The sequence below is a fragment of the Aulonocara stuartgranti genome (assembly GCF_965226115.1).
Source record: "Aulonocara stuartgranti genome assembly, chromosome: 4".
Classification (NCBI taxonomy): domain Eukaryota; kingdom Metazoa; phylum Chordata; class Actinopteri; order Cichliformes; family Cichlidae; genus Aulonocara; species Aulonocara stuartgranti.
This window is the reverse complement of record NC_138942.1, coordinates 32,223,632-32,246,544: the sequence shown is the minus strand read 5'-3', so window position 1 is coordinate 32,246,544 and position 22,913 is coordinate 32,223,632. Positions and strand designations below refer to the sequence as shown.

At 40.9% G+C, this 22,913-nt stretch overlaps 2 long non-coding RNA genes across 2 annotated transcripts; one reads left to right on the top strand and one right to left on the bottom strand.

The window, feature by feature from the left end:
- Positions 1 to 10,223: 10,223 nt before the first annotated feature.
- Positions 10,224 to 13,327, bottom strand: LOC309704735. The gene is made up of 5 exons (XR_014276350.1): positions 12,732 to 13,327; positions 12,523 to 12,634; positions 12,118 to 12,206; positions 11,844 to 12,004; positions 10,224 to 11,155 (listed from the first exon to the last, which is right to left on the bottom strand). It is a non-coding gene; the product is annotated as an uncharacterized lncRNA (long non-coding RNA).
- Positions 13,328 to 16,863: 3,536 nt separating this feature from the next.
- LOC309704745 lies at positions 16,864 to 20,546 on the top strand. Its single transcript, XR_014276363.1, has 3 exons — positions 16,864 to 17,662; positions 17,931 to 18,245; positions 19,984 to 20,546. It is a non-coding gene; the product is annotated as an uncharacterized lncRNA (long non-coding RNA).
- Positions 20,547 to 22,913: the final 2,367 nt, after the last annotated feature.

Genomic DNA, 22,913 nt, shown 5'->3' with positions numbered 1-22,913 from the left:
TCATTACAAATTTAGCTGATTAAATACAACAAGAGGGTTTTTTTAACAGAACTTTATTGAACAAGTGAACACACAAAGTGAAAGGTCATTTGAAAAAGACATTTTTCAGCAGTAAACCATAACAGGATATCTCAAATCATAGCAGCACAAACGCTAATTTTACCTGCACAAATCTGCACAAACGTAGCACTAAAAAAGTAGACCATTTTGGTTTGTTTTGGAGCAGTCTGGGGGGGATGGTGACCTTTGAATGACCTATAAAATAAAGTTTAATATCTCGGAAACCGTAGCAGCACAAACGCTAATTTTACCTGCACAAATCAGCACAAACGTAGCACTAAAAAAGTAGACCATTTTGGTTTGTTTTGGAGCAGTCTGGGGGGGATGGTGACCTTTGAATGACCTATAAAATAAAGTTTAATATCTCGGAAACCGTAGCAGCACAAACGCTAATTTTACCTGCACAAATCAGCACAAACGTAGCACTAAAAAAGTAGACCATTTTGGTTTGTTTTGGAGCAGTCTGGGGGGATGGTGACCTTTGAATGACCTATAAAATAATGTTTAATAACTCAAAAACCGTAGCAGCACAAACGATAATTTTACCTGCACAAATCTGCACAAACGTAGCACTAACCGCTCCGCCTATTTGCCTTTACGTTTCAAGTGGGTGGGGGGTCAGCTTCACTCTGCTCAGTTAGCCTGACATCTACACTGGATGGCCAGGAAGCGTTCACGATGCCAGGGATCTCAAGAATTCTGAGATATACACAATGGCAGAGAGAGGGGAGCTATTTCCACCAGTCAGTATCTTTGAACACAGTGAATTGTAATTAAAATTGTTTTACCATTCTTCCTTGTTGATGTATGTCACCTTGTATTCACATAATCTTAGGTTACAGAAGAAATCATGGGTGTTGAAGTTCCAGTCATGCTGCTCGGTGACCCTGCATATCCCCTGCGAAGCTGGCTGCTGAAGGGATATGCAGATACAGAAACCCTAACTGAAGAACAACAATACTTCAACCAGAGACACAGCAGAGCCAGGATGACAGTGGAGTTTGTATTTGGTCGACTTAAGGGTCGGTGGAGGTGCCTTGGGAAACGTCTTGATGTGGACATCCACACTGTTCCCACAATAATAGCTGCATGCTGCACACTCCACAATGTGTGTGAAAAACATGGTGAAGCCTACAATGAAACTGATAAAGCTGATCTGCGTGATTCTAGAGGTACTGAAGGGGAGGCATCTTACCAGATGTTCAGCCAATAAGAATCAGAGAGGTGCTGACCCAATTTTTTGATAGTCAACGTTAAGGCACAAAAGCCATGGTTTCATCTCATTGTCAATAAATTTGAGCTTGATGTTTAAGTGATGCATTCACAAAATATAAAGTAAAGCATTCAAAGTTATTTTTTTTTATGGAAAATATTTATTTTGACGTGTAACATGTACACTTCTTCCTCTGAGTACTGAAATTGCAATGTTGTTTGTCTCAAAACATAAGTTTGCATATGAAAAGCACAAATTAAATCTGAAAGACCCATTGTCCTTCAGCAGTACTGAAAATCTCTAACAACAAATATAAAGCATTTTTTGGATGCAACGATAAATAACCAACATTTTGCATTGAAATTAAAGCCCCTCCAAAAAAATATTAACATAACATTAACTGAAATATTTTTGGAGTATCCATTTAAAATACATTAAGTGAACCATGTGCAAAACTTGCTTTTCATAACATTTAAACTAATGCCTTAAAGTAGTTTAATCCTGTTCATCTGGAGGAGGGTAGGATGACATAAAGGCCTGGTTAAAGGATGCATGCTGAGCCTGGTCTCGAGGGTTTGGTCGTTCTGGTCTAAAGGGCTGACCTGGATTGTGAGATGGTGGAAGGGCATTACCAAAAGGAAGAGGTTGAGCTAAATCTTGTTGGAAAGACAGAGACTGATTGGACATCTCAAATGGTGGAGACTGAGATGAAGCCATGGGGTATGGAGGGGAATGGATGAGTGAAGACTGTGTTGGGCAGTAAAGATGCGGAGCCTGTACTGCCTGCTGGTAGAAAGGTGGTTGTTGGCGTGTGATGAGCTGGGTCAACATGTAGAGCACTTTAAGATCGTGCTCATGCTGAGCTGCTTGCATCTTCAACAGAAGCTCCGACTCATTATTCTTCAAGGCGCTTGTAATCTTGTCTGCAAATATTTCCAAAGTTGACTCCATCTTTGACTTTCTCTTCCTGCTCTTGGCAGATGTATCTGTAAAGAGAATAGTTGTTTGTGTTACTTCAACCAAAGGATTTTTTTGTTTTTGTTTGAAGGACAGAGGGAATTTCCATATGCAGTTCTGGTACACACCTTGGAGAAATTAGAACATCACCATAACAGTACAGGTCAGAAATTAAGACTGTGGGGTATTTGATCATTTGAATCAACTCATGGTTTTTATTTAAAAAAACATTGTAAAATCTACAGTATGTCTTACATTACAATCTCACCCTTCCCTCTCATTGACAAAATGAGTAGTATTAATTAAAAGATATCTGTGCTTTATCCATGCTTGGGCATCTAGAGTAAAATTTAACTCATCATTTTGCCTTGTGAGGTCTCAACATGACACTTTACTTAGAAAAAACGTTTTTATTCTAATGTGATGATGAAAAGTTTGCAACAACAATGTTCTATTTAATATATGGGTTACTTACTTCTGGTTTGTGCATTCTTCTTTATGGAATTATCTGCACTCACTGCAGATGAAGAACTTTCCTCTGATGCAGAATCAAATGTCAGTGACACAGGAGTATCCTCACCCAGTGTACAGGCGCCTTTTGAAAATACAATCACACAACCTATTAAAAAGTTATGTACATGGTTACAGCTGATTTAGTTCAGCCTTCATTTAGAATTACGCTATTGCTGTCATATAGAATGTTTTCGATTTTTGTTCAGTAATTTATTCAGTTCTGTTATGTGTTTAGACATGTGTTATACAGTACGTTTAATGTAATGTTACTTATACTCAGTTTTATTCTCCACACATGACTACAACAAGCCTACCTTTTACACTGTTGAGGCTGGGAGCTGGACTGGCGCTAGCCCCTGGACTTTCAGGCTACTCTTCAGCTGTTTCAATTAGTGATGGGTCGTTCGCGAACGAAATGGCTCTTAGAGCCGGCTCTTTGAAGTGAATGACGGGAGCCGGCTCCTTATTGGGAGCCGTGGGGGTTTGTTTTCTTTCTCTTGCCCTCTCGCTAACCTTTTTCGCTTCACGCCACACGTGAGCCTCGTGTTTGCGCTTAGCAGAGGGGGGAGGGGAGCAAACACAGCTATGCGTTTGAGCCCCTCCCGCCTCTGCTCAGCGCTGGGCAGAGGGGCGGTAGTTACACTCGCAGCAGCAGTAGCACACGAACAGAGCAGGAGGGAGAGATAGAAAGAGAGCAACAACAAGAGACAACGTCGTCAATTTAGAAAGGTACAGTAAAGAAAATGAGTGAAGCAACCAAGAAAACAAGCAAAATCTGTAACCACTTCAATTTTATTGACAGTACAAAGGCAGAGTGTAGAGTCTACAAGCGAAGAATTTCATATAGAGCTGGCTCCACAAACAATATGGATAGGCACCTGAGAACTGTCCACCCATCAGTGCAATGGGGAAAAAAACCCACAGTCAGTTGAGGGTGATATAAATGAAGGTGCTAGTGTGTCTACTGCAGGGGTCACCAACCTTTTTGAAAGTGAGAGCTACTTCTTGGGTACCGATTAATGTGAAGGGCTACCAGTTTGACACACACTTCTCAAATAACAAATTTCCTCAGTTTAACTTAATTATGTGTTATCATTAATAATTAATGATATTCATCTATGTACGGACACTAATTATGTTAATTATTTTTCACCATAATTATAAAGAATGCAATTAGGAAACAAGGTAGGAAACATAAATATCAATATGCAACGCTTTATTTCTATATATCTCTGCAAGTATTTACATTTTGAAGTGATCACTTCTACAACATTTTCACTTACCACTAACAAATTTTAACAAATCATGCACTGTTACATACATTATTTTTGTATGTATGTAACATACAAAAAATCAACTTTCAAATTTTACAGAACTTTTCACCAAATTGGCAGCATTTTAAAGCAAATTGTCACATGTTACACTTAACAAACACATTTGTTTTTCAATAATTAAATTCAACTTTGACATGACACTGTAATGTTGCCACTGAGAACATCTAATATGGCTTTCTTTGTCTGTTAGTGGGAAACCTGGCATTGCATGCTGTTCACCAGTGTGTTGTAATCTGGGGTATAACTTGACACTGCAACTCTGAGTGAGTCTTGCAGATGTGCATCGGAGAGGCGTGTTCTGTGTTTGTTCTTGATGAAGTTCATGTCAGAAAAGGCTGATTCACAAAGATAGGTTGAACCAAACAGGCTGGCAACCTTCATAGCTGCTGTGCACACACCACTGTACTTTTCTGTGTCAACAAGGCACCAAAAGTTTGGTGCACCCAGATAGGCTTTGAGGTGGACATCATTTTGCAATGTTACAATTTCGATTTCCACCTGTCCAGCATCCAAGCTGAACATTGAACTTAGTTGCTCAGCAATGCATGTTGTGTCCACATTCATGAAAGGATTGGAAACAAATGAGACACATGGCTCAAGCTGATCAAGGTCACAAAACCTGTTCTCAAACTCTTGACCAAGTCGGTTTATGACTTGAGTGTACTTTTCTGCAACTTTGTCAAAAGTCTCAGATGCAGAAGCATTGTCTTTCAGCACCATCTGCACAGAGGGAAAGTGCAGCACCTTTTTTCTCTGTAAATGCACAGAGAAAATGTTCATCTGGGCTTTAAATCCATTTAAAGCACTTATCATGTCAGCAACAGTCTTACCTTTGCCTTGCAGCTCACAGTTCAAATGGTTCAGTTTCCCAGTAATGTCTGTTAAAAACGCAAGGTCAAGTGTCCACTCAGTGTCCTCCAGCAGAGATGTGTCTTCCCCTTTGGATTGCATGAACTCCTTGATTTCACCCAAAAGTGACAAAAAACGAAGCAAAATCCGTCCCCTGCTGAGCCATCGGATTTCCGTATGTAGTAGCAGGTCACCATATTCAGCTGACAGCTCCTCCAATAGCACCTTGAATGTTCTGTGCTGTTTAGCTCTGGAGCGGATGCTGTTTATGATCTTCACGACGGGAGTCATGACGTGCTCGAAGCCGATCACCTTTGCGCATAACGCCTGCTGGTGAATGATGCAGTGGTAATGCATGAAGTTTGGGAACTCTGTGTCACCTTTACAGTGAGCGATGAATCCCGTATGTCGGCCGATCATAGCAGGAGCCCCGTCGGTAGTCACTGATACCAGCTTTTCCAACGGTACCTTTTTCTTCGCGAAAAACTCCTTCACCGCGTTATAGATGTCAACTCCCTTCGTTGTTGTCTTTAGTGGCAGTAGTGTCAGAAGTTCTTCTTTTGTGGAGAAACCATCAAATACCATCCGGATAAAGACCACCAGCTGTGCTGTACTGCTGCTGTCGACGGACTCGTCACACTGGATGCTAAACCAACTGCACTTTGCCAGATCCTGATCCAACTGATCGGCCAAGTTCCCGGACATAGCCGACACTCTTCTAACAATTGTAGTTGCCCCCAGCTGGACATCAGAGAGAGTGGAGATTACATCGTTTCCATATTTCTCGTCTTTAAGCACAGTTTTTGCAATTATCATCATTGCTTCTTTGAAATACTCCCCGTCTAAAAATGCCTTCTTTTTCTTAATCATGAAATGTGTAGCTCTAAATGAGGCTTCGGTTGCTTTTTGAGAGTTTTTCACCGGTCTCGTGAAAAAAGACTGCTGTTTGCTCAAACCTGCCTTTAATTCGCGGGCCTTTTCCGCTCGCAGTGTGCTGCCCTTTGGGTAGTTAGCATGGTAGCTTGTGTGACACGTTCGGAAATGTCTCTCCACGTTGTGCCGCTTTGCCGTTGCCACAGTTGCCCCGCAAATGAGACACACGCATGAATCTTTCACAGTGGTAAAAAAGAACTCTTCCTCCCATTCACTGTGAAAATTATATGTTTTCTTCCTTTTTTCCGCCATGTTTTCCTCATCTCCTCACCTTTGCCTTTGCTGGTCTTCACGGCAACTGTTTCCGTGGAGACCAGCTAGCACTAAATATTAGATCATGATCTAATATTTAATAATAAACATTTTTTTATATATTATCTCTAACAAATTAACGCCAATGCAATTGTGATTAAAAAAAATAGCAAGAAAAAATAAAAATAGATGCAGCTTACTGGTAAGTTGTTATGGTGAGCTATTTTTAGAACAGGCCCGCGGGCGACTCATGTGGTCCTTGCGGGCGACCTGGTGCCCGCGGGCACCGTGTTGGTGACCCCTGGTCTACTGCAACTGTTGCTGCTCCTTCTTCTGCTGCAGTATCTGAAGCGTCATGCAGTATACCACCTAAACCAAGCCAGAGCTCAATGAGACAGTTTTTGCAGAAGTCTGTGACTCCAGCAAGACAGAACACAATTGATGAAGAACTGGCAAAAATTATAGCACTTGATTTCCAACCATTTTCTGTTGTGGATGATAAGGGATTCAGGACTTTTATACATGCAATGAATCCCATGTATCTAATTCCAAGCAGGAAGGCTCTCTCCCAAAAAAATCATCCCAGGCATATATGAAAGAGAACGTGCATCACTGCAAGAGAGGGTTAAAAAAGCCACAGCAGTGTTTCTAACTGACAGCTGGACATCCCAAACCACCACATCCTTCTTGTCAGTTACGTGTCACTTTATTGAAAATTATAAAATGGTATCCTGTCTTCTGGATTGTTTTGAGTTCAGCGACAGACACACTTCTGAGAACTTAGCAGAAGAGCTGCTCAAAGTGGCAAAAGAGTGGGATTGTCATTGTCCTGGGTCGTGCGACCCAGTGTTTTGTGTTTAGTCTATTTTGATGTTTATTGTTTGTTAGGTTCATTAAGTTATTCCAGCTCATTTGTAATTATATTACCCTTGTATTGAGCCTCCCTTGCCCTTCATGTGTTTATGTCTGTGTGTCTTGTGTTTCAAGTTCATGCTGTCGCTTCTGTCATCTTCCCCTGTACTCTGTCTTCCTGGTTCGTGCGTCTACCTGTCATGAGTCATGTCTGCGTGGTTATGTTTAGTTCATGTCATGTCTAATCTCCATGTTTCCTGTTTTACTTTGAAAGTCTGTATTCAATGTCAGTGTATTTAGTTTCACCTCTCCTGTCCTGTCGTTAGGTTCATGTGTGTCAGCTGTGCTCCCATGTGTGGCCACTTCCCCTGATCATCCCTCTTGTGTATTTAGTCTCGGTGTTTCATGCGGTCTGTGTCGCGTCGTCTGTGTTCCCACCCTCCATGTTGTCACAGCCAGTCTTTTGTAGTCATAGTTATGATTTCCTGTGTCTTCATAGTTTAGTTAAAGTTTAGTTTTGTCACTGCGCTTCTGCCTTGTTTGCACTCCTTGTCTTCAGCCACAATAAAGGCTCGCTTTTCGTTCAACTCAGTTTCGTGTCCACGCCTGTGTCTGCACCTGAGTCCTCCACACACTCTCCACACGGTCTGCCACTGCGACCGTGACAGGGATGTGGAAAACAAAGTGGTTTGCTGTGTTACTGACAATGCAGTTAACATAACAAAAGCAATTAAAATCCTGAAATGGACACACCACCCATGTCTTGTGCACCTAGCCCAGATAGCAAGGAAACATTGAAACAATGTTGAGTCAATATCAGGCTGTGTCATTGAATCAACGTTGAAGTGTGACGTTGACCTAACGTCACTCTTGCACCCTTTTTTAACGTTGAAACAACGTCAGGTTTTGATGTTGAATCAATGTTGAAACCTGACGTTGATTCAACGTTATATTTTCTAATACTGCTGACATTGAAACAATGTCAGATTCTGATATTGAAACACTGTTGAGCTATGGTGTTGATTTTCCACCTCTTTCGCACAGTTGCTTTTTATTAAAACAACAGTTAAATCATGACTGGAAATCTACCTTTCTTTATAGGTATTTTAACCAATACTAAACTACTGCATGTTTCCATCAATACTTCAACCACCTAAACACATAATTGTACTTATTTCTTAAATTGGACACCCTTTATAAAAAAAACCCAAATGTCTCACAATGTATCATGTCAACATTAATATCCTAAAATAAGAAAGCATTGCATGTGATGTAAGAGAGAAAAAAAATAAACAAAAAAAGGTCAATAGGCATGTTTCGTTTGCTAAATACTTTATTAAAAGACAGTTTCCTATTTACGTTTATATGATTCACAGAAGTTTGTAATTTTTTTGCATGATGTGCGTCCTGCACCCACCCAAACGATCTGGGGCGTATCGGAGCCATTTCTGCACTGCTTGTGCAAAGACAAACTCGGACATAGAGTTTGCCCCTAACTGCTGCGTCAGGCTCCAATCAAGGCAAAGCGTCTCACCTATAGACACATTTTAAGAGATGGAATTAGCGTGTCTCATGTCTTAAATGTGTATGCAAGTGCCTGTGTGTTTGGGGTCTTAGAAAAATGCATACACTATTGGTCTTAGAGCCACAAATCGACCACGCCATAAAAAGTGCTATAAAAAGTTTATATATTAATATTTTTTTCCACTTTAAATTAGCCAATCTTTTAGACCTAATTCTCCTTGAAATATTCATGTCAAGTTTTAATTACATTTCGCGGATTTTAACCCTTTATATCCCGGTTTCGTCACATGAGCGCACGGCTTTTTTTGCCCCAAAAAACAAAAAACTTGAATATTTTCCAAAAAAACCATTTGAGGTAATATTCAATTGTTATTATAATTAGGCCTTTAGATGGACCAAAGATTGGCACCAACATTCATTTTGATCGCCTTTTATTTTTTTTGCAGGAGCGCATTTCATAAAATGCACACACTATCGGTCCTAAGGGCACAAATCGACCACGCCATAAAAAGTGCTATAAAAAATTTATATATTAATATTTTATTCCACTTTAAATTAGCCAATCTTTTAGACCTAATTCTCCTTGAAATATTCATGGTAAAATGCTTATTACCATTTATAATTATTGCTTATTATCACTAAATGCTATTACCTTATTGTGTTCTAAAATAAAATAAAAAATACAATATAACTTTGAACCAGAAAACATTTATTTTACAACTTCAGAACAATGAACACATGGGGAATGGGGAAAGGTATGAGATATGAGGAAGTGAGAGAGGGGGGGAGGGAAGGACAGTCCTGCTCAGGAGCAGTTGCTGCAAATGGTCAGGGTGTGGTCCTTACATATTTCGTTTCCACATTTGCAGCAGGTGGTGAGGATTCTTCGTCTTTTTGTTGAGCAAAGGTCGCATTGCTTCCTGGCCTTTGAGCTGATGGCTGCAGAGGGGCCTGCAGAGGGGTCTGAAGCAGCAGCATACTGGGCACGTCTCACAAACTCCGCTGTGAGTGATGAGCGAGGAAGGCGCTCTCTCTTTGCCATGTGTGGTTTCACTAAAGCTTCCCCAACCTCCTCGATGTAAATCCTCCTCCTATGTGATTTGGACTTCTTCCAGGCTGGATCGGTTGCGATCCACAGGACGAAACCGTTATAAAGGGAGACGTCAATCATATGATGGAACAGAGCTACTGGCCACCGACTCGTTCGCCTCCTGCAGGAGTATTCGCACACAGCCTGATTAAAAAAAATAAAAATTAAACCTATGTATATTTTACACAAGAATATATGAGCAACAATGAATAAATTCGTGCGCAACTGATGCGTAATGACACTTACCTGATCAAGTTTGTCGACCCCTCCTTTGGATTTGTTGTAGTCAATTATCACTTGAGGCTTTCTTTTGGCATCATCGCTCACGCTTTGGGTGCGGTGTTTCGTGCTCAATAAGAGCACATTTTTGCCGCGGCGGGGCACGTACGACACGGCCGTGTGCGTCATCCTAAAAGCGAAAACTGAGGAAAACACCTCTCGCCCCCCTGTCTGAAGGAGCTGCTGCGGGAGCTCTGGTTTATTCTTTCTGATGGTTCCAACCAGGGTCATTTTTCTTCTGAGGAGTTCTTCTGACAGAGGAAACGATGTGAAGAAGCTGTCACATGTGACAACTCGTCCCTGGAGCCCCTCTGTCAGCTTCAAAACGACCCGCATTCCCAGGTTGACTGCAGGGCGCTCGCCAGCTGGTTTGCCTGTGTACAGCTGCAATCTCCAGGCGTATGACGTATCCACGTCGCAGGCTGCCCATATTTTCAGCCCGTATTTGGATGGCTTCTTGGGCATGTATTGTCTGAACCCGCACCTCCCTCTGAACGGGACTAGTTGCTCGTCCACACAAATTTCCCTCCCCGGGAAGAACATCATTTCTAGGCGGCGGGTCCACATATCCCAGATTTGACTAATGGGAGCCAGTTTGCCAGAATTGCGTCTCGGTCTTGAAAGTTTGTCATCGAAACGAAGGGCCCTGCCAATGTGGTGAAATCTTTTTTCTGACATGGTAGCCCGAAATACAATGCGGCCAGTTTTCTCATTCCACAGACTGAGCGTGGACTCGTGCTTGGACCGGTAAACTCCTGCCAGGATCAGTAGCCCCACGTAAGCCCGCAGCTCGTCGCTGTCCACGTCTTTCCAATTTTCGATCGTACGCCTCCCCTGGAGATTCGTCATGGACACAATGTTCAGCATGATTTCATCAGTGACAAAGATTAAAAAGCTGGATACCGGGTCACAGATCCGAGCGGCGGCGTAATGCGTAGGTCCGGTGTACCCAGTAGCGGCTGGAACATGATGCAGCGTCTCGGCGTTTGTTGGATTCCACATTAATCCATTTTTACTAATCCACCCCGCTGGTGCTTCCTCCGTGTCTCCGCTCTCAATTTCAGAAGATTGGGCTCCGCTTGAGTCGGAACAGGACTCCAGCTCCTCCGTTTCCTCCCCCGTTGAAATTTCCTCGTCATCCCCAGAGTCCTCTGCAGAGGAGGAGGAGCTGTCCTCGGGATCCATGATCATTCTCAGCGCTTCTTCCGTGTTGTAATGTCTTGCCATTTTGGAAAAGACTACTCCTGCCTCTAAAGCTCATATTTATAACCACGGCTTTAGTGCAGCTGCGTAAACAACCTGCGCTTGCAGACAAAACAAAGTCTTTAGTTCTTAGGTTTACATTTGTTGTTTGTATTGCAGTGTGGACCTCAAAGGAGAAAAAACGTTTGAAATCAGACAAAAAAAGGAGTTAGACACACACTCCTTTCTCTTTTTTTTTTTTTTTTTTTAGACACACATATTGATAGTGACCCACACTCATCATTTGAGCTGAAAAACACTGCTGTAAATATGGGATTTTCCAGCAGGGGTCAAATGTGAAGCAAGGGCGCCACCTGGTGGACAAATAAAAAGATTACAACTCTAAGGCCCCTACTGCAAAATGAAAATGAAACTTAAACATCGACGATCCCTTTGACCGTAATTAATTTGCAGTGAAAAATAGCGTTTATAATGGGTTTCAATGGGGCACAAATCGACCACTAAGCCCAATAGTGTAAGTTTATTTGTAGCTTAGCCACTGAAGCTAATTGAAGGAAGTCAGACTTGAATTTTGAAATAAAATCATATCAAACTTTTTTTTGGAGAATTTGGCTATAGTCCATTCAACACTGTGCAAATGGCATGTAATCAAAATTTGAAAAAGCCACAAATCGACCCTAAGACCCTCCAGGTTAATCAACAGGCCGTTGTTATGTATTTAAATCACATCTGACAGCTATTACAATTTATAGTTACAAAGTGTACATAACCTTTATATACTTACCATTGCCTTATTTGCCTCTTGTGATTGAAGAGCTGGCTCTGCATTGTTTAGCTCCTCAATGTTGTGCAAGGGCAAATCCAGAGGCAGTACCCCAGCATCTACCGATTCATTGCGGATGGCTCTGACCTCCTCACGGAGTTCATTAACAGCTCTCGTCAGGTCTGACAGAAAAAGATAAAAATTTTTTAAGTATTTAAGAATACAGACAACTTGTCAAACGTTTCCTTGTGTCACACACAGATATGTACAAAGACACTAGACAGTATTTTATTACCTGGTATTTTCACTCGAGGGGCCTGGGGAAACCATTTTTTGGTGGGCTGCTCATCCTCTGAGTCACTATATGTGTACAGGGGATTTGGTCTAAAGAAAAAAAGTTGAAAACGGTCATAAGTAATTACAAATGTGCTTTTGGAATATTTTTTCCTAAAGTTACAGTTTGATTTATAACAACACACACAGGAAACGGAGATGTGCAAGAAGGTACAGTATACAAGGAATTTTTGAAGTGCACAAGTGTACACGGCTTTGCATTTATAAAAAGTTTACAAGCTTCCACTTTTTGGACTATATTATGTGGTGATATTGCAGTATGCAAGCACCACAGATATGTATAAAAGACAAGATCATAAATTCTTAGCAATCAAAGATATGTTTGTGAAATAAAAAAAAGTTTTACTTGTGCTTTCTTTTATGACTGGTCTGAGTTTCAGCTTCGGACTGAAGGTCAGACGTATCACAATGTTCACTTAGATATTTCTGAAGACTGCGTTCTGCTTCGTGAAATGTGTCTGGAAGTACAAACACAATGTATGGCCAGACATAAATTAGGACACGAAAAACTTGTTATTGTTACATTTATACAACACCAATCCAGATGATACCCACCATGGCTTATTAGAAGTCGGACTGGTGCATAGGTGAGCCATGTTGCACCAGGATGAACTCTCCTCTTTACTGTGTCGTGGATCCTGAATGTGTCTCACGGAGGATATGGAGGCCATGACAATTTCTCCCCATTTATCCATGATCTAGGGACTATTTCTGTACCACCAGTGCTAAACTGCACAATGCACCAGTCTTTCATTTTTATCTTTTTTTTTAATTTGGAGTCCTTTTTTGCCCTGTCTAGGATAAACAGGAAACAGATAATTACAATATATTTCATAGTCACTACAAAACTTGATCTATTGATTGAACTAAATAATAAATAATAGCTTAAAATGTATATAGGCAACAATTACAAGCAAACCCGTATATGTAAGCATTTAAACACTGAAGATAATAAAATTAACAGTATTTTGTCTAAGTCTGCCATTGTAGGAATTCATGGCACCGAGACAAAAACATGGCGCACAGTGTGGCGTCAAAATAGGCGCACACCTTTGACGCTGCGTTTTCTCCGTCTTCCTCGTCCACACGTAAATGCTAAACGCAGTTTACGTGTGGACAAAAGGTGCAAACGCAAGTTAGGTGAGCGTGCAGCGTAAAGTTAGGTGAGCGTGCAGCGTAAAGTTAGGTGAGCGTGCAGCGTAAAGTTAGGTGAGCGTGCAGCGTAAAGTTAGGTGAGCGTGCAGCGTAAAGTTAGGTGAGCGTGCAACGTAAAGTTTGAATTGAGTGCGAATCGAAGCGGGTGCTCACCAATCATTAAAAGTAACAAAGTCATTGAACACATTTATACAGTTACCTTTACGTTTATCAATCATATATCACAGATTTACAATTTTTTGTAGTACTATGCTAAAAAGCAACTACAGAGCGAAAGTCTGGGTCAAGCGCCGAGGCGACGGCAAGAACAAAGGAACCCTCGAAGCGTTAAAGCTAGCTTTGTAAGGGAATATAACGGAAAAGTATGAAACGAAAATGTTTTCTTTGTTGATAGACTTTGTTTGCAGTGCAATTTATTTGTTGCCGGATTGTAAGATGAAAGTAGACACAATTTCGGGCTCCCACATTTTATCCGAAACACTTGTTGGACTTGCTGTCCAACTAAGAAAAAGGCACAGTTTGATATTGCATTAATCTATTATTTAATTATCCACACTTAACAACTCTTGCACCCAATCCATAATAAAGTAATGACAGGAAATGTTATATAGAACCAAAACATGGCAGTTGTGTTCATTATTGATTTTATTCTAGAATCACTGTTTCCTCCTCCTCCCTTACCGGATATGTCTGGACAATGTTATATGATGAGTAATCGTTTTAAAATATCTATACACATGCACACACACACACACGTGTGTGACATTCTTACCTTCTCCAGGGTACTGTATATACTATGGCTACAAGTTTGCATCATGGTGCTGATCCAGAATGCTTCTCTTATTATTTATTATTAATCGAACATAATCAGTTTCTTAATGTATTATCTTTAAAACACAGTGTGTTTTTAATAGCATAATTATAATAATCCATAATTATGTGGATATGCATATCAGATAGTTTTTAGTGAAATAGAAGCCTTCCAGAAAGGCAGGGGAAAGCCCTGCAGCTTACTCTAAAAAGAAATGGTGGACAGAGCTACAAACCCCTGACACCCAGTTAGCAAACAGCTATTGACCAGCACTACTTTTGCAGTTAATAAAAGGACAGGTAGTGTTTGTCGTGCTGTTGCGCACACACACAGCATGCTGATTTGTTTTAATTTGTCAGACAACTTACCAACGTGTACATAATAAGCTAATACTGTGTGCTATAGACTACAGTGTACGCTGTACACCATTCTTATTGTTTTCCTTTGCATCAGTCTGTGTCTCCCAATTAATCTGTTTCCCTACAGCTCCGCATCGGTAAGGCAGCAAAAAATGCACTTGCTCTGTGAGAGCTTGTTCCCGGCTCTAAACCAGAGCACTCTGCTGTCAAGAGTGAGCATTGGTTAATGGTCACCATGTGACTGATGCAAGCTAGATCCTTTTATTTAGCCAAACTGTGATTAATAGTTAAATGTTATCATTGAGGGGCACAGGCAGGACTCCACGTGCACACACACACATAAAAAATAATAAACAAATTGCTTCAAGAAAAGGGCACTTGGGGCACCCATCAGGAAAGGGGCAGGTGCTCAAGCCCCCCCACCCCGCTGCACGTCCCTGACAGGTAGTTTGTATTAACAGGCACTATGTGGCCACTACATGAAACATATGAACACTGTAATTTTTTTAAAATATTAACAAGAAGAGTTTACCAGCCTCTGTGCTGTGGGACGTGCTGTCCCACAGCACAGAGGCACAGAGTGCTTCTCACTCAGCTTACTTTGGTGAAGGAACTGGCGAAATCTGGCTTGATGAAGTGTAAGGTAATAAAAATTATGGAAAATATTTTAGGTCAGTCTTCTCTAGTGTCATACAGAAACTTTATTATAATTAAAAGACTTTTCCTTTTCAAGAAAGTCTTAATAGAAGAATCATAATTACAGTATCTCACAAAACGAGTACACCTCTCACATTTTATAAATATTTTGTTATATCTTTTCATGGGACAACACTGAAGATATGACACTTTGATACAATGGTGGTCAATGGTGGTCAAGAACATGCAGCAGTTTAACAGGACAAATTTCACTCAGAACAAAACCTAATGTATGTTCTATCCAAAACATATATTTTCAGGTGTGCCCATCAGATTGGCTGGAGCTGGGTCGACTCGGTGCTCTGGCAGAGTTGAAATCTATCACAACAACAGCTGGGGAGCAGTCTGTGATGACGACTGGGACTTAATTGATGCTGAGATCTTTTGTAGAGAGTTAAACTGTGGGACGGCACTGAGTGCTCCTCACTCAGCTTACTTTGGTAAAGGAGCTGGCAAAATCTGGCTTGATGAAGTGGACTGTTCAGGAAATGAAAGGTCTGTGACTCAGTGCCAGCACAGAGGATTTGGATCACACAATTGTAGACACAGTGAAGACGCTGGTGTCATTTGTTCAGGTAAGAAATCTATGGAAATGTTTCAGGTCAGTTATTCTAGTGATATACGTAAAGTTTATTCTATCCATCCGTCCATCCATCTTCTTCCACTTATCCAGGGCTGGGTTGCAGGGGCAGCAGCCTAAGCAGTGAAGCGCAACCTCCTCCAGCTTGTCCAGGGGAACACCAAGGCATTCCCAGGCCATCTGAGAAATATAATCTCTCCACCGTGTCCTGGGTCTGGCCTGGGCCTTCCTCCCAGTGAGACATGCCTGGAACACCTCACCCAGGAGGCATCCTTGTCAGATGCCTGAACCACCTCAACTGGGTCCTTTCCATGTGGGGAGCAGCAGCTCTACTCTGATCCCCTTTTGGATGGCTGAACTTCTCACCCTATCTCTCCGCTATCTCATTCTTTCGGTCACACATAGGGTGAGGATAGGGATGTAGATCGACCAGTAAATTGAGAGCTTCGCTTTTACACTCAGCTGTCTCATCACCACAATGGACCGGTGCAGCATCCGCATCACTGCAGCTGCAGCACCAATCCGTCTGTCAATCTCTCGTTCCCTTCTCCCATCATTTGTGAACAAGGCCCCAAGATAATTAAACTCCTCCACTTGGGGCAGGAACTCGTTCCTGATCCAGAGTTCCTGATCCACCTTTTCTGGCTGAGGGCCATGGTCTCATATTTGGAGGTGCTCACTCCCACAGCTTCACACTCAGCTGCGAACCATTCCAGTGCGAGCTGGAGGCCATCACCCGATGAAGCCAAAAGAGCCATGAAAAGCAGAGATGAGTTTCTGAGACCACCCAAGTGAAAGCCTACGCCTAGAAATTCTGTCCATAAAAATTACGAACAGAATTGGTGACAAAGTGCAGCTCTGGCGGAGCCCATCACCCACCGGGAAAGAGTCCAACTTATTGCCAGGTATGCGGACCAAGATCTTGCAACGTTTGTATAAGGATCGAATGGCCCTTAGCAATAGGCCAGACACCCCATATTCCCGGAGCACCTCCCACGGGACACCCTGAAGGACACGGTCGAATGCCTTCTCCAAGTCCACAAAACACATGTAGACTGGTTGGGCAAACTCCCATGTTGTCACGGTCCTGAGTCTGTGGACTCAGTGTTTTTCTGTTTGTATTAGTTATCTTTGTTTTCATGATGTGTTTTGATTCTCTTGGGTTTGATTTCTGTCACTGTATCCCCTAGTTTAGTCCACGTCTGTTCAGTTTCCTGTTTTACTTTGAAAGTCTGTGTACTATGTCAATGTGTTGAGTTTTGCCTCCCCTTGTCTTGTCATGTCTGATGAGTCCCAGCTGTGCTCTCCTCCTGTTTCACATTCCCTAATCACCTCAGTATGTATTTAAGCCCTGTGTTTTTCCCTGCCAGTTGTTGCGTCCTCCACGTTTGTTGTGTGTGTATCCATGGTTGTCTTCCTTCAGCATCTCCTGTCTAGTTAGTTTAAGTTGTTGTTTATGTATCGTCCAAAGGTGACTCTCCAGCAAATAAAGCCGTCGTTTAAGTTAATGTTTTGTCTCCGAGTCCTGCACGTGGGTCCAGCCACTGACAGCCACACAACTCATCGTGACACATGTGCCCTCAACTATCCTCGAGAGGATAAAGAGCTGATCCAGTGTTCCGCGACCAGGACAAAAAAAACGCATTTTTCCTTCTAACGGACGAACTCTCCTTTCCACCCTCCAGTCCCCCTTTTTAAAAAATGGGAACCACCACCCCGGTCTGCCAATCCAGAGGTATCGCCCCTGATCTCCACTCAACATTGTAGGGGCTTGTCAACCAGGACAGCCTTACAACATCCAGAGCCTTCAGGAACTCAGGAACCCCAGAGGCTCTGGTGCCAAGGAGTTGTTTAACTGCCTCAGTGACCTCACCCCTGGAGATTGGTGGGTCATCCCCTTTGTCCCCAGACTTTGTCCTCCACGGAAGACATGCAAGTGGGATTATTCTAATTAATTAGAATTTTCTTTTCAGGAAAATCTTAAAAGAAAAATCATAATATAGTTTGTTTTGCACTTGGATTAGCTTGATTCCCCTTGTTCCCCTGAAAACTTGAAATGTATAAAATCAGCTACCAAAGAACACTGATAATTATTGTGACTTAATGTTAACATTAAAAACACTGTATCTTTTATCCCAAACTTATATTTTCAGGTGTGCCTATCAGATTGGCTGGAGCTGGGTCAACTGTGTGCTCTGGAAGAGTTGAAATCTATCACAACAGCAGCTGGGGAGCAGTCTGTGATGACGACTGGGACTTAATTGATGCTGAGATCTTTTGCAGAGAGTTAAACTGTGGGATGGCACTGAGTGCTCCTCACTCAGCTTACTTTGGTGAAGGAACTGGCGAAATCTGGCTTGATGAAGTGGACTGTTCAGGAAATGAAAGTTTCCTAATTGAGTGCCAGCACAGAGGATTTGGGAAGCATAACTGTAGTCATGGTGAGGATGCTGGTGTCATTTGTTCAGGTGAGCGACATCGTGAGGTCTATATATACTTGGATACTATAACTAATGATGCAAGGAACCCTGTCAGACTATATATTTAGACATTATTGAAACTTTTCTACACTTACCTTTTAATACAATGTTTTTTTATTTGTAAGTTTTTAAATTTAGCATTCCAGCTGTTGTAAAATGATAAATGTCCATGTTAACAGGTACTTTAAGTATTCTAGCACTCAGCCAAACAGGAAGCACTCAAAATACTCTGATTAATAATTTCCCAAACAAAATTTGAAGATCCATTTTTTAAGAATGACTTATTAATAGGTTAAAGAGAAGTATAAAGTAATTGATATCAGTGGTATTATTTACTAATTTAAAATTATATGTACAACAGATCTTAAAATAAGGACAAACTATGTCAGGGTTGGCACCAGAGCATTTGAACTGGATGAGTAAGCAACTTTGACAAGGGCAGATTTGGCTCAATCATTTTGTTATTCCTTTAAAAAAAAACATGCTGACACATCACACACGTTATTTCCAGAGGCTTTAAACTAACACACATTTGAATTTTGAAGAGTACTACAACAGTCTGTCCTCTACTATTACTAAACTCACACAATGGGCCACCTTTATTAGCTACACAGCAAATTTAAGAATAATCAATAGTCATAAACATAGTCCATCATAAATTACTTTCAAGGACACATGAGCGGTACTTTAAAATCTAACCTGCTGGTTACCACGACTGCTGCAGAAACTACTGTTAACCAAATAATTAAATTGAGCTTGCACTCTAATAATTTATTGGTGACATGGGTGGTCTTGTTTTTCATTAACAAACATGATTTAATGTAACTTGAAGTATATCAGTAGAGCTCAGCTGAGGGAGCACAGCGACTTTAATGGGCAGGTCTCGTCCCCGAGATCCATGTTTACAGGAAAATGTTTCCACTGAGGGGAAAATACTACTCGAACTACTAGCAACAGAAAAAAGGAGCTATATATAAAATTGTTGAGTCTTCAGAGTTGAGACTTTAGAAAACTTTCATTTCCACTTAAAGCAAGCTTTTTTGGAAAACCAGAAATGAAAGCAAAAAAAAAAAACTAAATCCATGCAGTACTGAGGTATGATGTGTTCTTCTCTTTTCAACACAAGACAGAGATTAACAAATTATTAAGTCTCAGACTTGGATTTAATTCTTTTCAGCGTTTGGGTGGTAATTTACTTTATTTTATTTATTTCTTCTGTTGTCAAGCTCTAAGTCAGTACTTTTATGTATTAAAATCACAGTAGAAGCTGATTATTATTTACTTGATTAGGGCCCTCAATTTTAAAGTTACAATTCAGGGTTGTGAGAGGGTCTATTTATCTTTTGATAGTAGGTCCATGATAAGGTCCCAGTAGCTTTGATGCCTAAATCTGGCCAAAGAGTGAATAAAAGCCAAACACATTTGTCATTGAACAAATAAGGTTCATGTATTAAAACAGAGTTTGTATATGTCCGTTTTTAGAAACACATGATTGTTTTGGTTTAAATCTTTTTATATTATCAAACATAATGTGCAATCATGTGACAAACCAACTTCTACCAAGATAAATTAAAGTTAATTGACTTGATGTTAGTGATGTAGCAGATCAAAAGTATTGGTCAGGCTAGCAAAACACTGACTACATTAGCTTAATATCAGGCAGAAAAATGTTCTTTTTACCTTATTTCATCTTATTTTCCATTTTTAATATCTGGAATCCCTGCAGAAACCCAGCATCTCTCTGACATCTCCAAGCGGAGGTCTGGTCTGGGGTCCTGAAGGTTCAGAGATAACCAGGGGTTACAGCTTTGTCTTCACCTGCCTTATGAACTTCAGCTCCACTCCAGGCAGTTTCATTCTCATCTTCTCGGGCTCCAACATCACACACATCAAGACAGCTGTCAACAACTCGCCTGCCTTTAGTTTCCCTGCAGCTGAGTATGGACACCAGGGCAACTACAGCTGTGTGTATGAAGCAACAGCAATGCTGTCAAGGAAATTCACCTCTCTGGAGGCAGAACCGATTTATCTGTGAACCAGAGGGACACTACAGACCGTATTTACATTGCCACATGTTGATGCTGAAATCATTAGCAGTATTTGTGGTCATCCATTTATATCATCCATCATGTAGCCATCAGCAGGGATCACCTTTCCGAGATAGAGCACCTCATTTCTGAACAGGTCCCATTTGTCTGGTCTTAGTTTAGATGTTTGAGAACATGTCCTCAACACATCGTCTAAGTATGGATTGCATATTTTGTGTCTGAGGCCTGCTTCCATACTATACTGAAAAGCTCAGGGTGCATTTGTGAGGCCAAACACAATCCTGTTTGATTCATACCACATCCATGGTGTTTTAAAGGTTGTGAATTTTTTTTAATCTTCACTGATGCTCTCCTGATAGTAAGTTTTAGCTACACTGAACCATGAATGTGTGGTATGGGGTACTTATCGGATTTGCGTTTTTAGGTTTTCATTTTTGTGTCTGACGAGGGGATCCTACAGTTCGCCCTTTGAATCACTCTGAGTCTTTTCTGTGGTTAAGAGTGGAGTCTGAATGCTGTCAACCACTACTGAATCAACTTGTTCTTTTATGTACACCAGGTAACAGCCTAACCTCCTCCTATCAGTGTTCCAGCTGGCAGCCTATTGTCTCTAACTCTGTTTAAGTTAATATATATGACTTGTAAAATGAGCATGTATATTCTAAGTCTATTTAAACATCTTTTTTGTTGTTTTACTGATTTTATAAATGTCCTTCAAACAGATCCAGCAAATTCAGTGCTGGCAAACATTGGCCTTCATTTCTACAACAAGGTACTGTTCATCAGAGTCAATGAATGCATATTTACCTGGAAGAAAAGAATAGGAGCACAGTGGAAACAGGCATTTGTGTCTCTCCAGGTCACCACAAGGCAGAATTCAAAGCAAAAGGAGAACACAGAGATGCTTGTTTTTAGAGCAGAAGGGGCGACTGATGAGGAGGAACAGGCTGGGGGAACAGAGAAAGACGTCCGACGATTTCATCACTTCAGCCAGACTTAAAATCAGCTGGTGTGATTAGATCCGTAATATGCTTTTGAAGCTTCATGCATATCAAATAACAAGCATTCTGGGAGTTACATTCTGATAGTATAGCACTCACAGATAGTACACAAAACTTTAATATTACTGACATTGAGGAAAACCAACGGCATTCAAAAATTCATCTCCCACTGGTCCTTAGCTATACCAAGTTCCCCTGCTTTAACCATGATGACTGTGACTCAGGACTTCTAATTGGAAGTTCAGTGGTTTAAATCCTGGTTTCTCCAGTTTGCACCACAGAGTCTCCTTTAGCAAGATATTGAACCCCATATTTACCAAATATATCCACAACTACCAATCTATTTAACTTAAACAGTGAGACCACAATGTGGTAAAGTGTCCATATCATGCATAAAACTAGCCTTGATTCAGCTCTCCAGACCTGATAAAGGATATTTCAGGAAATAATAACAAGTAGTGGCTACTATCAGTCCATCTCAATATCTCTACCCCTTGTATCATTACACACACACACACACACACACACACACACACACACACACACACACACACTGAGAGAGTACAACTACAACAAATTGCAAAAGTATTAAAGAGTAGGTAATGATACGTTTATATTATATTACACACAGTTATATTATTGCTACTACAGTGTTTTGTGTGTGTGTGGGGGGGGGGGGTGTACTGAACTGTATCATATGTGTGTAATGTGTTGATTAATAAAATAATTAATGTGTTGTTCTCCCTTTTGGTTTTTTTAGTTCCCGTTAACATTTCCTTCCTGTTCTCTCAGTCTTATCTCTGTATTTTGGCTTTTAGTGTCTCCCATGTTGAGTCAGTCTTTTATGTCTGTTTACACTTTGTCTGTGTCAAGCTTGCAGGACTAAGACATCCTGGTTTTTGTATTAATTACTTCCATTTGATATTTTGATAGTATATTATCTTGTGTGCATTATGTTTAGTTTTGCTTCCCCTGTCTGCACTTCCCTTATCACCCTGGCATGCTGCGTTTGTGTGTGTTCTGTAGTTATGTGTTTATTTTCCTTTGGTACTTTACGTTATGCCTTGTTATTTTGTCTTTCAGCCTAAATACAAAGTTCGCCTTTTGTTTATCACTATCACACAGCACATGACAGACCCTGGCATCACCACACCAAACATAGTAAGATTAGCAGTGCATTTTATGAAAAAACTGCAGCACTTGTTTCTCAGTTTTCACACTTTACAAAGCTTGTTTGTTAGTTCATCACAGGGTGACTGTGGGTAAGTGTCATTTTTGTTCTGAGCACCATCTTTGTGCCACTGTTTCTCCAAACTCAGGTCGCTCACAGAGGATCTAAAACACAGACTGATGAACTCAACAGTGAAGTTTGTTAGAGAAAAAAAGGTTTTCTTTACACTTATGTCATAAAGAATGTCCACTGAAGTTTCTTCTGCACTGTAGAGAAGTTCATTCAGATTTTGATATTGCTACACTGTAGCTGATAGCTGTCTAAAGGCCTGAAATGTTTACACTGATAGGGCATGTGTACACATTCACTAAACAGGGATGTTTTAACCAATATTTAATTAAATTTATTGCATTTGATCTTTTAAAGCATTTTCCTT